General features: G+C 38.4%; 1 protein-coding gene across 33 annotated transcripts in view; it reads right to left on the bottom strand.

Annotated features, from left to right (window-relative positions):
• The window catches only part of NRCAM (neuronal cell adhesion molecule), a 164,151-nt gene that overhangs the window by 96,027 nt on the left and 50,842 nt on the right, over positions 1-17,282 (bottom strand). For 32 of the 33 annotated variants that reach the window (XM_074561127.1, XM_074560949.1, XM_074561045.1 and 29 more), the window contains one exon: positions 16,933-17,026. The exons of the other annotated variant lie outside the window; for it this stretch is intronic. The gene's annotated coding sequence lies outside the window, so the exon portion shown is untranslated. The remainder of the gene's footprint in view (positions 1-16,932; positions 17,027-17,282) is intronic. 33 annotated transcript variants of the gene reach the window in all.

Below are 17,282 nucleotides of genomic sequence, written 5' to 3'. Positions count from 1 at the left end.
ACAATGTTTCTGCCTTGGATTCCACAAACCCTATATAGATTAACCATTTAATAAAAGCTTGAAAATGCTGATACTCCATAGTTGCAAAAAAGGCATAAATGGAGAATTTTTATGTCACAAATTTTAGATTTCACCTTTTGCAACAGAGGGAATGCAATCCCTGTTGTTTAATTTGAAGTCTGAAATCACCTGCTACATTTTTCTATTCTAATACTGATCTCAATGGAATGCCAAGTGATACCATAAGCATTTTTTCCCCTCTGATGATAGTGCCTGCACAGCCCAATCTAGTGCTTTACTGATCAAGTTATAGGGTCACTGAGATTTCAGCTCAGTTCTGTTCAAAACTGAGGTTATTCTTCCTGCCTCTGCCTGGTAAGTTTAGGGCCAAAACTTTCAGTTCTCTATCCTTAGGCTTATACATGCTAGACTAGGTTCCACAAATTCACCTGACAAAACTAGAGCCACTATCCCTAACTCTTCATCAAGTTATACTGGCTTCTGGTCCACGACCATAGGTCTGTGCCCAATTTAATTTCAACACTAGCAAAGTACAGGTTCCATAAAGTTACAGACAAATGTCCTCTTGCAGCTGGCTCAATTAACAAAGGAATTAACTTAGGAATTAAAAGGAATTAATTTAAAGAGGTAAAATATCAAATGAGTGATTTAGCTATCTCTCATAGGAAGACAATACCCATCAGCAGGGAAAAAGGCAGGCAAGCTGATAGGCTGTAAGATCTTTTGCTGGCTCAGCTGCCTGAAGAACACCCATCTGCCTACGTGCTAAATTGAGAAGACACCGAGTTAGAAAGCTAATTACGTGGACACAGGATGGTGTGCTCCTTCAGACATTTCCTATTGTGAACGAGTGGTGAAGAATTATGGTAACAGAAAAATGGCTTTATAACTGCTGTTTAGTGATAAAGTCCAAATAAGGGTCACATGTATTTGCTGTATGAAATGTCACATGCTGTGTCACAGAAAGCTTTTCATATCCTGTCATGGCCACTCTCCTTTCAAATTAATTAAGTTGAAAAAAGCATAGACATCTTTATATGAATCTTCCTACCTATATAGTACAGATGAAAAGGTGTTGACAAAAATCAACTAGAAGAGTTAAATAATCTGAACCTCATTCCATCAGTTTTCGTAAAGCGCTACGAATGCAATCACAAACACCCAATGATAGCAAACAATATCCTAACGTAGTAATGTCAACAGGAATTCTGCTGCTAAGTTCAATTAGACACAATTTCATCCAACACGTTCCTCAAATCAAATAAGGTTATTATTGGTTGAGTACAAGTATCAAAGGAGTTACACAAAGTGGGTAACTCCTGGAAACAAGAAGGAGGTTACGCTGAACTAACGTCCTTGAAATCCAGGAGGGGAGTACAGGTCAAGTATTCTGCTTTCCTGAGGTCTATGAGAAGAGAGCAGGGCGCAACAGAGCGCCTGAGAGCAAAGGTGCTGTGCAATCCACATCTCACAGGCTCCACAAGCTACTGTCACACACATGTCACAGGCAGTTACTGTACTAAACAGACAAGGAAGGCAACTGCATGCCTAACGGAGAGAAGTGCTGATATCTGTCCAGGTATAAAATACACATACCACATATTGCCCTTACAGTCTGTTTGTGTCCTCGGCCTGTGTTCTCTCTGTAACCTTTCTCTCATATGGTCACTTCTCTGTGCAATGTCTCTTCTTCTTGACGGTTCCCTGCAGCCCTGAAGGCAAGATCTATAGCCTACAGCAGAGACTTCCACTAAACAACACGTGGAGGAGAAGAGCTGAAGCTTTGTAAGAGGAGATACTGTGCTGCTGCTGCAAGAAGAATCATGGGTGCAGGAACATTTGTTGTTACAGTCTGCAACTCAGTGTTTGTAGTCTTTGTTTATTTGTATTTTTCAAGGGAAGAAAACTTCGTCCTTGACTGGTTAGGTCAATTGATGAACAACCTGAGAATATCGAATATGTTACACGCAAGCCACAAGATCCTACTTGAACATCTTGGATCAAAACCAGAAACAACAGACACAGGCTTGCCAGCACTGAACACCATAAGGACATAAACACCTAGCTCCAGAGAAGAACTAAAATTGTTAGTTTGGGCATCTACGTTTCCTATTGCATTGAACACAAGAGACAGATGTTTATGCTCAGCATTCACAACAACTAGCAATCTCAGTGAGGAAGTGCCTATCATAGCCAACAGAAACTACTGAAAAAATTTAAATCCCGTCTTTCTCCTGAGAGTTCAAAGTACCATTATATCAGCATGAAACCAAAAATCAGAGCTGAAAACCTGTTGTGCAGTCGTGAGACCATGCCATGACTTTGAGTATGGAAGAAGGATGCAGCGTTGCTTTGCACAGGAGCGCAGTAATGCAGCTACGGAGTAGGAGGAAACCTGTACGCTAGGCTTTTTCCATTTCAGTTTTAAGCTAGCAAAAGGCCATAATCACCAGACTCTCAAGAGCTCACATTTCTCCCAAAGCTGGGGCACTGTGCAGTCAAGAAAACATAAGTAACTGCTCCTATGGCGTATATACAGCAAAGAAGTAATTGCAGTATGCTATCTTCCAAAACCAAGGTATCTTCTTGTGTGTAGGGCTGCCCTCTAATAGGAACCCAATACTGTGATAACACTGGTTGCTGTTTCGTGGAAGCTATTTCTGATCCTTAAGAGTGCTCAGTCCCCCTTGGTAAAGAGTAGCCCCTGCTACAACATGTTTGTGAGAAGGATAAAACTAAGCATCCTCCTTGGATCTTTACGTATAAGAACAGTTACATCCATGAAAAAATATCTTCATTCAGTTTGACATGGCAAAATAAACATTCAGAGGTTTAAGGAAGCTTTTTTGTGGCTCTTCCCCTTTTAAGTACTAAAGTAAAACTCTTCGTATCAAAATGTAATTACTTAATTACTTAAATCCTCTCCAATATCACCATTCCTCCCAGCCCCTCCAAAGATATGGCTTTAAATTAATAAATGGATTTCATTTCAGTTTGAAAATGCATTATTTAAGTGTTGCAGTAATGCTGGGAAAACACAAGGATAACACATTCGTTTGTGGTAAAGCCTTTAATGTGATTGTTTCAATGGAATATATGGGCCAAACACCCTCCCCCCATTTTACTTCCTACTTATTAGTACCCCTGCAGCTTCACACAGGCTACCTGCATGATTTTTGTGAAAGGAGTATGAAGAATCCAGCTCTCAAAATCCTTTTAATTACTTACCTTTGGGAGACCAGTGAGCAAGCATCAAACACCTTGAACGGCCTACTTTATTTTTAAAAAGAACAGGTGCGGATCCAGTTTCCTTACAATTTAAGTATGAGTTACTAATCACTTTTCTACATCAGTGCCAAAAAATGAGTCAAACAAAATGCCCTATCCGCTCTTCCAGACTTGTGTTAATTTTCAACTGACTAAACAAAGTATACTTCAGTAAAAGCTTCAGCTTGAAAAGCTTACTTACAAAGTAAGTTAAAAACTGATAGCAGCATACACATGAAAACGTGGAGAATCACAATTATATTTCACACGCACCGATTTGGTTTGGGGGAAACCATGTAAAGAAAGAAACAAGATTCAATTGTTGAAGAAAAAAATAACTCTTCTATGGTTCCCATTAAACCCCACAACCACTTTTAACATCTGCAGGCTGCTGGAATATATTGTGTCTTTCCAGCATTTTATATAAACTAATTGAATTAATCAACATTTCACTAATTAAAGATCCAAAGTGCTGCATCTAAAGTGCTTATACTTTTCCACATTCCTCAACCATCTCATTGGGATATTTACCACAACAAAGCCCCAAAAAGAATAAAACACTGTCTTTACTCTTTCAACAGCAAATACTGTGCTAGCTGAATCAATGAGACATGGAGAAGTACAATGGAAAAAAATGTTAAAATATACTGTAAGAAACTTAATCCATTTATGTGCATGCAATGAAGTTGTTTGATTCTCCAGGGCTCTGCAAACAGTCCAAGGCAACTAATACTGTCCTTTAAGGATGTGACTAATTTGGAAGAATGATTGCTGTATGTTACTCCATATCACCATTCAAGATACGTCTCTGTCTCATGAGTTTTAGAGCTGCTTAAAAGACATTAACGGGTGGAAGCATTGCTGTCCTTCTGCAGTCTGCTGTTCTAGATGCGAAGGAGCTTTGATACCTTCAAAGCCTGTGTGGCCTGAGAGCTACCATTTCACACAGAGGACTGGAGAAACTTGTCTGAACAAACTTAAATGAGTCAGAAGATATGACAGTTGGTGGTAGGTTATTTAAAAAATACCTACAGGGTTTAAATCTTCCTTGCAACATTTTTCTCTTTTCTCTGGCTGGAAAACATCCATTCCTGCCAGCCAAACATCCATTTTCCTTTGAAGTACTTCCTGAGAATTTAATTGCCCAGTAAATTGCCAACAAAACTTTCAAGTTGTAGACAAGCCCTGAGAGACTCCAGAGGGAACAGCCTGTAATACTTAATTCATCTTTCCACAGTCAGTGAGGAGGGAAGAGTTACTCTACAAGCCTCCAGCCATAAAAATCAATTTTTGACTGGACAAAGTTCACTGAGCTAAATACGGCCGCATAAAGGAGGTAGTTTTGTGTTTGTCACCAAACACAATCTGAAGTTATGTTGGAGCAACATTGTTGAGAACTGGGATATTTGTTTAGATAATCAGTGGATCTACCGACATAAGCACTACAACTCAAATTTTAAAAAGTGTTTCATATTTGAAAATGTGTTTCTTAGACAATTCAAACTTCTACAGTTATTTAGCCTGCCATACACAGTTCTTTCATTCTTGGCAGGTCTTCCAAATTGACTTACTATATATTTCAAGTTGGCAAGGTTCAAATGATGACACAACAAAAAATACAGTGGAGAGGAGCCTTAAATTACTGAAATATTTTTTAGTAACTGAAACAATTTCAGATTCTCGGTATCAAACCTTCTCAAAATAAAAAATTTTCCATAATAAAGCAAAAAGACTGAAAATTCTTGCAGGCTAGGATATATGAAGATTAAACCAGAGTAATTTCTTTTTGAAGAAAATGCCAAGTAACTGTAGTAAAAATCCAGGAAGCGCTGACATCATTTCACAATACTGTAAACTATGTACCTCATGCAGTTCTGCAAAATCTGTTATCCGTCAGGAAAATGTAAATTGAGGTAGCACTGAATTGCAGTAATGCCTAGGGTGGTATGAATAATCTATTTATTTTTTGTTGTTTGGAAACAACTGTTTTACCAAAAAAAATGTTTACACTAGAATACAGACTATTAATCACTCATGACACATTTTACTGCAAATATTTTAGTGAGTACTTTTTAAACTGCCAGTACCGAAAAGTCAAGATTTGTAAACACTAGATACTCAGACCTGCAAAGGGTGTTGAAATACATTATCACAAAGGCCTAACCTTCATTATTTCATTTTTAATTAAAGATAAGCTTTTTGCATGTGAATTCATACTAAAGATATTACTTCAATAGGTCAACTAATATTTCTTATATTTTATTTCAGGATCATCATACAATTTATTTTCTACTGCTTTTCCCACTTCACTGAGAAGTTTCTCCCATTCCCATTACGCTCCCATTGTAACCTTTTCATATACTTGAGCACGTCCTAGCAACACAGCAGCTAGAAAAGCACAGAAAAAAATAGAGTTGCAGATGAGCAGCAAGCATTAAAAGATTTATGAAGAGAGTAAATTATGTAGGAGAAACAATGAAAGTGAAAAATGTTTTGGAAGCCACAATCTGTGTACCTCTATATTCCCCAGATCTTTGTATTTGAATTCTCTATCCTTTTTTTAAAATACCAAAATATATGTACACTTGTAGGATAAGAAGGAGAACAGAGATCAAGAAGGGGCCTTTTACGTCACACCTGAAAAAAAGTATAATTTACCTTAAAAATTATGACACTATTGAAAGCTGCAATTCTAAAAAAAAAAAAAATAAAAGAGACAACCTGGATTTAATTGTATTTCAACTTTTATATTGAAGTTCAAATTCTTACGAAATTCTTATTTAGTCTTCCACCCAGAAGGACTCACACTAATGTCACAGTTACAAGACCTGATGGCCCATTAGGACATCTCTGCTTTTAATCCTGGGATTCTGTACAATGTCTGCTTGGGTTTCTGAGAGTAAAAGTAGGCAACGCAACTTAAGTTTGGAAGTAACGTTTTTTAATTATCCGAGAAGTGTTAATTTAAAGAATTGGTTTTCTTATATTGTTTCTACATTTTAACCTCAGTTAATCTCTCTGAAAAAAAGAAAACCATTCTTTGTTCAGCAAAACAGAGGCCCTTCCTTCATTACCATCTTTGGCATTTCTTGTCTTCTCTCAATTTATCTCTGTAATCTCTGTACCTCTCACAATAATTTCCTAACATAGCATGTACTTTTTTTTTTTTTTGGCACTACCCAGATATTTTCTGGTCCCTGTGAATACCTCAATGCCAGAGTCACAATATTGCCTACAAAGTTGCCGAGGTCTCTTGCATCCTGTTGAACCAGCCTGAAAGAAATTCTTGAGTAAAAAAGATACAGAATATTAGGGGTGAGAGGGTGGAAGCTTCACTAAACTTTTGATCATGTCTGATGACAAGAAATCAATGAGATTTGGAAGTATACATCCAAGGACAAACAGGATTAAAAGATGGCTCAGGAACAGAACAGCCCGATATCTGCTGAGAATTATCAAACGTCTACAGCATGCGTTGACCCAAAGGACACTTTGTAGGCCTACAAAAGCAAGAAGCAGCTCTTATGTCTAGTAAAGACAGTCAGGAAGGAAAAGAGACAGGAAGAGAGACACAGAAAGAACATGAAAGTTGGGGAAGTCCTCTGATCCATTACTGATGGTTTTTCAATCCTCCGCTGGTGTAAAAAATGGAGAAACTATTTTATATTCGCAGAAATCTTGTGGTTTCAAGATTACATCTCTCGCTCTTTCACACACACACACACACACACGCACAGTGAGATGTGTGCTGTTCACAGCAAAGACATTTAATAATCTGCAACTTTTCTTGCTGGAAGAAACTTTGGCATCAGTCTCTCCCTTGCAGCATAAGAAGAATCGCTGTTGTTAGATTTGTCTTGAATGGAAAGCAAAACCATGAACACTGAACACATTACCACATTTTATTCTGAAATCCACAGGTCTACATACTGTACCAGAACTAATATATAAGATAGCATGGGTCAGAAATGAAAGACGTTGCATTTCTTGAGATACAAAATAAGATTCCTAAAATACACTTTTAAAAATATTCAAAGAACTAAGATTGAGTATTTCATTTAAAAAAAAACAAAACAAACAACAATGAATTAAAAAACTGGCACCCATATATTAGAAAAATGTGTGTGGTTTTTGATAGATTTATTTTTAATCTTAATCTTCAATTGATAAGCGCCTCTGACTACTTTCCTTTCCTACATACCCTCAGTCAGATTCTTGCATTATCATATGCAGCACCACGGTAGCAAGAGATAAAAAGCCCCAAGAATGTCTTGGACCAGACTTCAAATCAGGGAAAGAAAACTATCTACCCCAAATAATGCAGACATTTGAGCAACTGTACAAAGACAGACAGAATCATACAATCATTGAATGGTTTGGGTTGGAAGGAACCATGAAGATCATCTAGTTACGACCCCCCTGCCATGGGCAGGGACACCCCCCACTAGACCAGGCTGCTCAAAGCCCCATCCAGCCTGGCCTTGGACACCTCCAGGGATGGGGCATCCACAGCTTCTCTGGGCAACCTGTTCCAGCGTCTCACCACCCTCTAGTGAAAAACTTCTTCTTAATATCTAATCTAAATCTACCCTCTTCCAGTTTGAAGCCATAACCTCTTGTCCTGTCACTACATGCCCTTGTAAAAAGTCCCTCCCCGTCTTTCCTGTAGGCCCCCTTCAGATACTGGAAGGCCAATATGAGGTCTGCCTGGAGCCTTCTCTTCTCCAGGCTGAACAACCCCAACTCTTTCAGCCTGCCTTCACAGGAGAGGTGCCCCACCCTCCACTAGGAAAGAACTCTTGGTAGTAAAGAGTGAAGTAAAAATCTAGAAATAGAAAAATCAGATTTATACCAGAAAAAAAGAGGCCAAGGAAAGGCTCGGGATTACTGGTCACAGGACACGGAAGTACAAAACAATGCCTGAACAGCTTCTACATCTGCCTGCAGCAAAAAGCTGAATATTAGTTATCTGTCAAACCTTCCATCCACAGACAATATCTGTGTTGGTGGGACTGAATTTCTCATTTTGTTTTGCAAATCATAGTTCAGAAAGCAGACTAAGTTATGAGAACCCTAGTGAAGCTTAATTGTTATGGTAAAGTTTAACCTGACCTGCTTGTAGAGGTACATGTGACACAGGCAGCATAGAAGGAGTTAGTGTATGCCAGTAGTGCTCCCTCTGGTCACAAAAAGGAGCAAGAGATACTAAAGCTACTTCTCCTCTGTCCCTACTGAGCCTCTTAATTGCAAACAGGCCAAATTCCTTATGGAAGAAAAGAGCCACATGGACAACTGTCCTGAGATCAGGCACCAGCCTCATCCTTCCTCTGAACACAACAGGGGTAGGCAAAGAATTAATTCTGTGTGATGTACATACAGCATCATGTTGGGAGCAGTGCAGGGTATGAGGAATAAGTACAGCTTCCACCGTTGTTATTCTTAATGCTTGTGTAAGCTTCAGAAGGTTACCTTCAGTTTACTCAGGAGGCAACTGAGGCTCAGAAAACATAGGCAATTCAGACCCTAGTGACTGGATTGATATTTTTTCCTAGAGATAGCAAAACAAAATATTGCTCAAGATTTGAAGACTGCAGCAAAGCCCATTCAACGGAGCAATTACTATTACTTCGAGCAGTAAATGACCTTCTATCCATTCTGTGCCTTCCCCTGGTGTTACTATATGCTTCTGATATAGGGGAACTGATTGACTCGATCTTAAAAGGTCCCTTGCAACCTAGACAATTCTATGACATAGGTATTTCTGGGGAGAAAAAGAAAAAGGGGAAGGTAGTTACAACCCACTAAGTTCCTTTATTCTTTCTACCTTAAGCACAGATCTAGATTTGTTAAGTGCACTATATTCCCAGCTTCTTAGAAATAAATCCATACATTCTGGATACCTCTTCATGTATTACCTAATTGTAACACTGATAACATGAACATGTTGTTTCACAGGTGAACATATAGCTCAATTAATAATACACAAATGACTCTTCAGTCTTAAAGCCTTTAGAATATGATTTCCTTAAAATAAATAGTACAAAATTATAATGAAGTGTCACACTGTATCAGTCACTTAACTATTCATAAGCATTTAGACACAATACAATCCTGTTGCAAAGCACTAGAAAAATATTCAGATAATTAAGGGTTATCTATATTCCTCTGCAAAAGGCCATTAGCCTTCAACAGAGGCTGAAGCCCTCCAGATATTAAAATGCACCACATATTCTGCCTTTATTACATTTTATTGATGCATAAATCTATCCAGATCATCCAATAATATTATGTCTGTTCATTATGTTTACTAACCCTTCTATAAATTTATAATAAAACCAAGAAACTGCATCTTCTTTTCTTCTATTATAGACAGTAATAAAAAATAGTGACTTAAAAGAAAATGTATCCCTCCCCACATTGAACTGTTATCCTTTGTCCTTTATATCCTGCTGTAATCCCTTCCAGTAGTCATTTTCTAACTGATTTTGTAAGCTCATCTTTTGTGTCACACAGTATCGCAAGTTTTTCTGAAATCTCGATTATGTGCTTTATTTCAACTTCTTTGTTTATTACCACACGGCTCCTAAAAATGCCAGCATGAGCTTACATGCTGGCAAACCATTCTATTAAAAAAAAAAATCAGCATTTCTAACCCTTCCACATGACAGATACAGGAAAACAAGATGTATTCTAGATTTTATTACAAAAGGTCTTGGTACAATGCTGCAGTCTTTTTCAGTACTACGTTTATTTGCTCATTTCTCATGTTAATGTGCTCCATAAAGTATGTAGTAAAAATAGACTTTAAATAAGCAAGTATAATGCTTCCCAGCAGTATCTTAGTAATTTATGAAGTATTGAGTCAGGGTGGTGCCAAGTTTTTTTCTACATTCCCAATATCAATCCCTAAAGTCACAGTGGACAGGGGGTTGCAGAAAGCACACAGCCAGACTTCTTCAAGGTGCAGTACAAAAAGCCAAGAGGCGATAGTCACAAGTTATAGCAAGAAAAAGTTCAATCAGACTTAAATAAAAAAATTCTCCAAGGAGAGCTGTTAAGGATATACTAATTTGCCCGAGAAGGCTGTAGAATCTCCACCCTTGGAGATTTTTAAAACTGAATGGGACAAAGCCCTGAACAACCTGCTCTGACTCTATAAAGTTTGCCTTGCTTTGAACATGAGGCTGTACTGGATGACTTCCAGGCCCAGAAGACCTCAAAACCTAAATTATTTTATTATTTTACTAACTGCATAAATTGAAGAGTCTTTAAAGATCAAATGATATGTGTTTGCCACATAGAGTAGCTGCAATAAGGAAAAGCATGTGTATTAGTTTCACTTAAGCTTCCACTGAGGAATGGTTTTATGGGGGGGAAGTTATTAACAAAACTATATAAACCTCACCGTCTTCCAAATTTCAGGAGGACCTAAGGCACAACTGAAAGTTATATGCACTCACGTAAAAAAATACCTCAGTTGGAACTTAAAAATTTTAATATTGGTTAACTTAAGCATTTGCTTTTACTCTGTCAGATTTTTTAAAAACAGTTTATGGCAACATTCTCTGTTTCATTACCTCTCCCCTATTACCCCCTCCATGTTTCTTTATAAAACAAAGATATGCACAAGCTGGTGTTAATGTATTAACTGAGAGAAAACTAGAAAGAATCTAGTAGTTGTTCTGTAATTAAAGAAGTATCAGCTACAGGGAATACTGTCAACCATTGAGAAACTTTCAACTAAAAAAAGAAAATAGCATTTGTGTTGTAGTGCCTTATCTTGGCTTTTGTTTCCGTTTCTATCTAGTGACATGCTCATAAAAGAAGATGTTTGATTGTACCAATTTAAAAGTATGTAACTGACTTCACCAACATTTAAAATGGTTTGTATCGCTCCTCTTACTGATCCAGAAAAAGAATACTTCCCAAGTTTCCAATAAATAAATTTTGAGTGGTGAAGCGTTTCCAAGCTCCGGAAGGCTTTCTTACTACTGGACCTGGCCCAAGTATTCGAGAATAACATCTGGTATGTGGTTTTCTTTCCCAGTTTGTACACTCAACAGTATAATACTTTTAAATAAAACTCTTGGACTACAAGTCCTCCTAAAAGCTAGCTTTGAAAGATAGACAAGGTGCAGTCACGGATCTCTGGAAAGCAAAGCTTTGAGATCGTTTGCGCATACTAAGGTCAGTCAGGCACAAACAAACTGAAACACAGGAGGTTCCCTCGGAACGTCAGGGAACTGTTGTTGACTGTGAGGGCAACCGAGCACTGGCGCAAGTTGTGAGTCTCCATCCTTGGAGACGTTCAAAGCCATCTGGACATGGTCCTGGGCAACCAGCCCAGGGTGGCCCTGGTTGAACAGGGGGATTGGACAAGAGGACCTCCAGAGGTGCCTTCCAACTCAACCATTCTGTGATCCTGTAACTATGCATTTTGTTACGAGTGTCAAAAAAACATTTGGAAATAAACATAGCTAACTGAAAAGCTATTTTAATGGTGCATATAAATACTTCATTCTGATAAAAGAATCCTGTATGGCAACATCAAGGTACGTTAACGTAATTTTCAAAGAGTTTTAGCTTTTTTAAGAGTTTCAATATCAAGAAGCAACAGAACCAAAATATTTCCTTAAAGCTGTCCACTTCATACTAGCAACAGTATATTTACAAACAGACAACAATAGTGAGAATGAGTGCAACAACATACAAGGAATAATAATTCTAACTTGATTAAGAGAATTGGAGAAAAAGAACAGCTGAAAGAGCAGGGAAATTCATAAGTTGAAGTTCAACAAACAAATGTTTCTTCAGCAGCTTACTGACCTCCTATTCCCCCTCATTCCTACTCGCTACAGCCGTCCCTGCTCCTTGTTAGTGCTTATGCACCAACTCTTTTTTTGTGCTTGCACACATTTGAGTGGACATACGGTAGGCAGGTGAGGTAAGTTAAAAAAAGAATTAAGATCACCTATCAAAAACAGTGTTCCTCTTTAACTGGATCAATTCCCATTGATTAAACCACTGTGCTGCTAATTTAACTGAGGTATCCAAGCACCTAAATTGGGGTGGAATAAATCATGTCTTAATAGTTGTGGTTGCTGCCTTCTGTGTTTCACAGTCAGTTGGGATTAGTGAATGCATACGCAGCAAGGAACAAAAATATGGCACTCAAATATTTCCCCAAGATCTTTCACAATTGCTTCTCTCGCAGGAAGTTGAAAGCTCAGAAAGCTTTCAAATACACAGAAAAAAAAATAGAACAAAGACTGGTTTAATGTTTCTTTTCCTTACTCCCCTCCTAACATAAATGTTAAAATGTTTATTTTTGGCATCTTTGGTTGCATTCATGATTACCACAGGAACTTACTCAAATTTGCAATAATGCACGTAGCATAAAAGTGGCACTCCTAAGTCATCACCAAAAGTTCTTGTGAAAGGACTCTATGCATCAGTAACTGAGAATTATATATTTTCCTTACGTGCTGTCCTTTTTTTTAGCATATTGAAAAAACACATTGCAAGAGAGCTAAAAAAGGAACATCTGAAGAGGTCCATTTAATTTAACCAATTTACTTATGAGGAAATCAGAGACTGTAAAGTGAGAAAAAAAGCTAGGCAAAACCTAACATTTTATACAAACACTACAATCATCCTAGAAACCACACACTCACTACATTTGGGCAGGCTTTTGTAGAACTAGAGTGGCTGTGATCCCTAAATAGGTTACAACTACTTCTGTTTAAGATTGTTTAGCTGTAAGTGAAGTTATGAAACACATCAGTTTATTATCACTAAGTAAAAGCTTTGGGAGATATTTTTAACACAAATGAATTTGTGCTTTTCCACAGAAGAAACTAGCAGTGTTCCCCTCATTTTCCAATCCATTAAAAACATCCCTGATTTCTAGAGGTAATTTCTGTCACTTAAAAATATTTAAATTTACACTCTTGAATAAGAAACCCTTTTCATCCTCTCTTTGCTGAAGGTAAGAAACTATACATTACTGAAATATGCTTCTCTTTTCCAGATGATTTCTCCTGTCAAGTTTCCTAAATTTAACTAGATGATATGCCAGCCCTGTTAAAATGAGGACATTTTGCACAATCAAAATTTTACAAGGAATAATGTCTATTTGAAAAATTGTACTTCTGTTACTCTTATTACTATAATTCCTCTGATTCCTACTCTTTAAAAGTTTCCTTTCTTCGGTCTGTTTATCTTATAGCAAACAGCTTTAAAGACACTGTGTCAAACCGTTTTTGTCTTTATTTTTTGCCCCTCTCAGCAGGTCTTTTTCTTAGTAAGGATAGCAAGGTAGAAACATAAACGGTTGCTATGTAAATAATGTTGACAATGGCTACGTTGCTGACTTCACACCACTTCGGATACTTTCAAATCTGACAATGTTTAAATGACTACTCTTCACACTTTTAAATAGACACCATTAAAAATGCATTATTTTAGAAACACACATGCAAGTCAGCCAAAGCAAAACTGATAATATTGTTTTAAATAAAACCTTGAACTGGGGAGACACTGATTTCATGGAGCAACCCTGCCAGCAGCACCTGCTGGGACTGAGACGCTCTGAGCAGAACAGATCCGCTAATGGCTGGTTCAGTAGATGACAGGAGAGCAGCAGATGTTGTTTATCTTGACTTTTGCGAGGCTTCTGACACTGTCTCCTATAAAATCCCCATAGACAAACTGATGAAGTACAGACTAGACAAATGGACAGTGAGATGGGCTGAAATCTGGCTGAACTGCTGGGCTCAAAGGGTTGTGATCAGCATGAAGTCCAGCTGGAGGAAAGTCACTGCTGGTGCATCCTATCCCAGGGTTCAATACTGGGGCCAGTACCGTTTAACCACTTCATTAATGACCTGGATGATGGGACAGAGTGCACCCTCACCAAGTTTGCTGATGACACAAACCGTGAGGAGTAGCTGATACACCAGCTGGTTGCACTGTCATTCAGAGGGACCTCAAAAGTCTCAGTAATAAGCCAAGAGGAATCTCATGAAGTTCAACAAAAGGATAATACAAAGTCCTGCACCAGGGGAGGAATAACCCCAGGCACCAGTACAGGATGAGGGATGACCAGCTGGAAAGCAGCCCTGGAGAAAAGCACTTGGGGGTCCTGGTGGATTCCAAGCAGACCATGAGCCAGCAGTGCACCCTTGCAGCAAGGAAGGCCTATAGCATCTTGGTCTGCGTCAGGAAAAATGCTGCCAGCAGGTCAAGGGAGATGATCCTTCCCCTCTACTCAGCACTGATGAGACATGCCTGGAGTCCTGTGTACACTCATGGGCTCCCCAGTACAAGCAAAACATAAACATCCTAGAGTGAGCCGAGTGAAGGACTGCAAAGACGATTAAGGGATTGGAGCATCTGACACATGTGGTGAGACTGAAAGAGCTGTGACTCTTTCCTGGAGAAGAGAAGGCTAGGGAGATCTTATCAATGTGTATAAATACCTGATGGGGGCAGGGGTAAACAACACTTCTTGGTGGCGCCCCACGACAGTGCAAGAGGCAATAGGCATAAATTAAAACAGATGAAATTCCACCTGAACAAAAGAAAGTATTTTTTTATACTATAAGGATGGTCAAGCACTTGAATCCATTGTCCAAACAGCAAGCTGCTCTAGTTGACCCTGCTTGGAGGAGAGGGGGGTGTTGGACTAGACGACCTCCCGACTCCCTTTCCAACCCCAGGTATTCTATGGTTCCTTGAGGAAGAGACAAAAGGAGAGCAACCACATCTGAGTAATATGGACTATGGACTTAATGTCAGTTGTTTTCTCTGCACAGACCAAGGCTTCAATAAGATGAAACAGTTCCCTTGCACATTAATTGCCTACATCTGACTGCATTCTACAAAGGCAAGTGGTTTATTAGATTTAGGAGAAGCCTCATTGTGTAGATACAAGAAAACAAGTTCTTTTTCTTTCACATAGATTTCCTGATGCCCAAGCCTCTAGGTCTAACCAGTATGAGAACTACCTAACATAGAGATTAAGACAACGTATTTGTTTTCATCAGTCAAATAAATCGCTTTATTGTCTATTACAATGTCTGTTTGTATCAGCAAACATCCATCACGTTAATGGATTTCTTTGCCTCCCCTCCAGTCCGTACTCAAGCGGTAAAGCTAGTTTAACCAAAACAGGCTAATGGGAAAACATCCTCCTCCTTTTATAACGCCTGTTCTCTCACATCAGCATGCTGACAGCTTTGTTTTACAACTGTAGGAAAAACGAGAGGAACCAAGAGAACATCACAGAGAAAAGCTAGAACATCTCACTCATGAGGAGCAGGCACCTGTGCACTGACCCAATTAGACATTCAAACACTTGTCACTTTGGAGCTGTCTGGTTGTCACTCATCCAAGTAGCCCCAGGGGATCTATTGTATGGTGGCATTCCCTGACAGGAGAACTGGAGCTATGGAGGCAATGAGGGCACAGGGATAAGGTGCCAGGATCCTGGTGAGCGAGAGCAGCCAGCAGCAAAGCCAAAGAACCTCAGAGCTTCCTTAACTTGGTTACCATCCAAAAAGTCTTTCAGAGTCTTCAATGGTTATCTTTTTTTCAGAGCAGTCTAGTTTAAAAACCTTACAGTAACAGTCCTCTTTATCCAAAGCTACATTTAACTCTTGAGTGACTAACCTAAGGACTATTTCATGAGAGATCCCTGAAAGATTAAAAAAAAAAAACCAAAATCTTCTTTGAAGGGAGAGGATGCACTAAATGTTACTTTTAGTAACACCACCAGCATGTAGTTCATAAGTCAAAATGTTTCAGTGCCCATCTCCTCCCTTCTGTTTCAGATGCTGTCTGCTTGAACGCATAAATGGGGGATAAAACACTGTGCAGCTACCCACGCCTACGCACCGTAAATGATAGAAAAGGTCTGTTCTAGTAGACTGTATACAATACTGTATTCAAGACCCCCAGATCAGATTTTTTGGTCAAAAAAAAAAAATCAGATATTAAAACACAGATGACTATTCAGCAACTACTACTGACTTCAAGTAAAGCTATCTCTGTTCTTATGCTGAAAGATTTATGCTGTTCAAATACAAGAGCAGGGAGGGGTTGGCGAAGGATTGAAAAAAGAAAAATCAAAGCTTACTTCAAAACTTCCAAAACAGGCATTTTAACCTTAGGACCTAAACCATGAGAATGAAGAATTCAGAATGTCCCCATCACAAAATCTGTGATTTATACTAGGATAAAAAACCTCCCAGTTTTTCGCTACAAAAATATCTCAAGTTCCTTCTAAGTCTGTTTTTCCAGACTCACTTTTTTAGTAGCTGACTTGCCCTCCTGTTCTCTCCAGCAAGGAACATCGGAGATGATTAAGCCTACCTTCAATTATGCGAAGCTATGAGATACTTTCAGCTGCTTTTCTAGTTAACGTATTTGATATGAGCCCTTCAGTTAAAAGCTGAGCTGACATTTTAAAAATCGTAGTAATCACAAACTGTTAACTCAAACAAACACGGAAATGCAGGTAAACACAGAACAAATTATATGACAACCCTGATAGTACTCAATAACAGATGAAAATTTAATGCCAGTAGCTTTTTTCCCCAGCTAGCATAGGAAGTTAAAATTTAGGGGAAAAAATTATCTTACCTTTGTACAAATAGCTTCAGAGCAAGATGGTCTATCTCTTTACTTTTCCTTCCTTCTCATCCTCTGTATGACAGGTCTTGTGTTACTGCCTTGCCTGGAAAAATAATATACAACCAGAAATATTTATAGAGGCTAATAATTACGTTCACTGTTAAACTACAAGAAATACATCAAATATGTCTTGATATAGCTGCAATACTAAATCCAGTTAAGTCAAGTGGAATAGTATTTTAATAGGGAACTAATTTATATGTGTTAGGCTGAAGAAAAAATAAGAAGCAATTAGGAAAAAAAGAAGTTCCCTAGCCTAGGTTTCAAAATCAGCTTTTGCATTTATCTCTCCAAAATAA

The sequence above is a fragment of the Larus michahellis genome, chromosome 1 (genome assembly GCF_964199755.1).
Source record: "Larus michahellis chromosome 1, bLarMic1.1, whole genome shotgun sequence".
NCBI classification, from domain to species: Eukaryota; Metazoa; Chordata; class Aves; order Charadriiformes; family Laridae; genus Larus; species Larus michahellis.
Note: the sequence above shows the minus strand (reverse complement) of the source record. Positions and strands in the feature narration are given on the sequence as shown.